Consider the following 3,564-nt stretch of genomic DNA (forward strand, 5'->3'; position numbering starts at 1 on the left):
AGTGCCATGTCAATATGCTCCAAAATAGATACTAAAATAATATTTAGTAGTCTTCTAATGTAAGCATTTTTCTCAAGTTGAAGTAAACACAACTTCCAAACAAAGTTCCTTCTAGTATCTTGTTGAAGCTCCATTGCATAAGTAACTTGTAGAATGCCCAATGTAAAATAATGGAACTCCTCTTTTGGATGAATTCTAAGATAATTTTATATCAGGGGAAATTTCCACCTATTTTCGATTATATATAGAATGTAACTATTGCTTGACGATGCAAGTGCTCAAAATCATTAGGACACTTCACCATACTAGTTGCAAAGGTTTAACACTTTATTTTTTTACCAATAGGGCCCAAACGAGTATCATTTAGACCTCGATCTTGCAATACGTTTGCTAACCTTGACGATAGATTTTGGTTACAAAGATTGAAAGAAAATAGAATTCAAGCTCATTTATATTCCAAGTGAGTAGTAGGAGAACTTGTTTCAAGTCTATAAGTGACATGAGGATACAATCTAGAAACATTATATGATGCTTTTTCCGCTCCTCATCAACAAGGTTTCTGCAAGGGACCACAAAATATCAATGAACGAGGGAATATTTAAACAAATTGACAATAATGCATTTTATCTGTCCTTTTAAAAATTTATGCTAGTTTATTATCTCGTTGTTTTGAAATTGAACCACAACATAATTGATATGGTTGGTGTAACATAGTGCAATAGTTTTTCATTGCATGCGGTCGTGAAGGGATTATTAGTATTGTAGTGCATCTTTACATTTTCCTTCTAATGTGGTGCAAGGAAGACGAATCATTCCTGGTCTTCCATACACTGTGGAGTTGCTCAATTCATAGCTTGCATCTCATGTTCATTGGTCTTTATCCTCTATTAATTTTTTTTTAGGTGGTCGTCCATTTAGTTGTAACACAATAACAACTGTGATTTCACAGAAAGTTCTAGAAACCATAAATCTCACATCTATTGGAAAAAAATTCGATGGATCTGATTTAGGACAACAAACTTCATGAATTCTCTATAATAATAATGCTCCGCTCTAATACAAACTTCCTTTGATCATATTTTCAATCTTCATAACATGGTTCACCATGGGTGGGTCTGGTATGTTAGGGAATGGTATTAAAATTACAACATTTGTAGGTCAAATATCTTGGATTCTCCATACTCAATATTAACGTATGTTTCCCCACCATAAACTAATGTTCAACAATTAATCCTATCGGGACCAAACTGTCTGTCTCTACAATTTGATTTTTCCACTTCACTAAATCCACACCTATTGCATCAACAATTGGATTAGCAGGAAAAGGCTTGCCATGATCCTTGAATCCTAATAAATTCTCCTTTGAAAGCAAATCCTACTTAATGTTTCAATGTGTCTAGAATTGAAATCCTTTATCTTCTCTGGTCAAAATTTAAACCTATATGAATCTATCATCCTTTTATAGAATTTGAGGATTAATGGTAACTTTTAATTCTAAATTATATAATCCGCCATCACGCTTGATAACCACATTGAACTTCTTAATGTAATGGGGTATATTACAATAGGAAAAGATCCTCTAGATTGGACCACAAGTGGCTACACATCCTCAGCAATAACTTCTTCTTTTCCTTTTGAAGGTTCCGAAAATTGGTTTGTTCCTTTTGAGCCTTGACCAATTACATGTCGAGACCCTTATAAGGAGTTGTAGTAGTTGTGATTCTACAACCTTTTGATTTACTCAAAAACAAATCTAAATCCATTGGTCCACAATTAAAGTTACTTTCAAGCCACCTCCACTACCATATATACTCATATCGCTAAATCCACTTACCATTCTTGTTGAGAAATGATTGTAATGACATTAAGCCTCCTTTATCAAACATGTTCCTATCACTATTTATTTTATCAATGTCACTTTCTTTTTGATTCATAATTATCCTTGGTTTCATTTATCATGCTTTGCGTTATTAGCTTTTGGAGTCATTCTTCATGACTCTCCATCTCACAGTATTGCTTGACTTCTGCAATGGTGACATTCCTTTGTGTCAAGGGAGATGACCTCATCAAATAAAACGATTCACTCAAAGGCCATACTACAAATCCCTTCTTCATCCAATGAAGTTGAGTATTTAGGCACAATTTTGAAAAGTACCCTTAAGAATTCCAGAAAAGCAACAAATATAAAGATTCCATTGGTTGGTATATATAACAACCATTTTCTATCTCTACATATGTATGTTGTTTTACATTGCCAACCAATTTAGGAAAAGTTGCTAAACAATCCTTCAATCTTTATTCTTGACACACCATACTTTCTTACATAGTAATTCCACCTCTCTTTGTCTTGTAACAAATACCAATATACCACTAGGTGGAAATTTTACATGAACAACTAAGATCCTTTTGTAAGCCTTCTCCATGTAAACAACCAAATCTGTCTATGCAAAGAGATGAAGGGTGACAGTAAATTACCTTGTAGACACTTCTACTACAACTAGAATTGTAGGAAATAACTTAGCTATCGAAATAAAATATTCCATCCTCAAATATGCACTTATAAGAATAAGTTTTAATAGGGTAACTAAGTGTGCATGATTGATTATTTGTCCTCTTATAATTCTTGCAAAGATAGCCCTCTGGTAGATGGGTTGCAAGTAGGCTTTTGTATATCAAACATGTCCTTTGGAAAGAAACTATTCACAGAATTGACCAACCCACTTGGTGGTGACTTTGAATCGCTCCATGGTTTTTTCATATAAAAAACACCCTTTATAAGATTTTCCAATATGTAATTATCATGTACATTGAAGGATTCCAGTGATACTCCAATGTCAGAAGATTTCTCTGAAGAATAATTTTCTTACAAGTTCTAAATCCCTTGGATGAATTGCAGGAAATATATCAAAGTCCATGAGAACGTGATATTTAGTAGTTCTACATTTTGGTCTTTGACCCTGATTCCAATGCTAGTTTTGGCATTCAAATGGATTGTTCCATGCTTTTTAAATTTGTAGCAAGAGAATATCCAACTTAATTTCAAAATACAATGCCCATGGTACTTTAAGGTTAGATTAACAATTCAAAAATATGCAATGAAATTGATGTTCAAAAAGAAGTATGAGTTCCATATTTTAGATAAGTCTAAGAAATAGACATGAAGTATTGAAAGATAATGCACCTGATTGGACATACAAAGCCTCCTTTCATAACAATGATGCATTCAACAATGATTAGGAAAATTTCAAGGGTTTGTCTATGTCATGAAATAGGAATGAACATTAAAACTTTGACAAGCAAGGGGGGCACATAAATTTTAGATGTGCATGGTGAAATTTTTAAAGGTTGATGTAGCCACCACAACACTTTGTTTGAAGGAATCAGGATAAAGCTATAATTTATTGGAGCTTACCATCCTCAAATAGATGGAAAAACAGAAAGGACAAAATATATTTTGGAAGACATGCTCTATATGTATGTAAGGAGTAGGCCAAGTAAATGGGAGTACTATTTCCATTATTAGAGTTTGCTTATAATAATGGCATTTATAAACCATTGAAGATG

At 33.2% G+C, this 3,564-nt stretch overlaps 1 pseudogene; it reads right to left on the reverse strand.

The window, feature by feature from the left end:
• Window positions 1–1,679: 1,679 nt before the first annotated feature.
• LOC149264074 (coatomer subunit delta-1 pseudogene) lies at window positions 1,680–2,747 on the reverse strand (annotated as a pseudogene).
• Window positions 2,748–3,564: the final 817 nt, after the last annotated feature.

This window comes from Pinus tabuliformis, chromosome 6, assembly GCF_031772625.1.
Source record: "Pinus tabuliformis cultivar Carrire ecotype Pingquan chromosome 6, CPIR1, whole genome shotgun sequence".
NCBI classification, from domain to species: Eukaryota; Viridiplantae; Streptophyta; class Pinopsida; order Pinales; family Pinaceae; genus Pinus; species Pinus tabuliformis.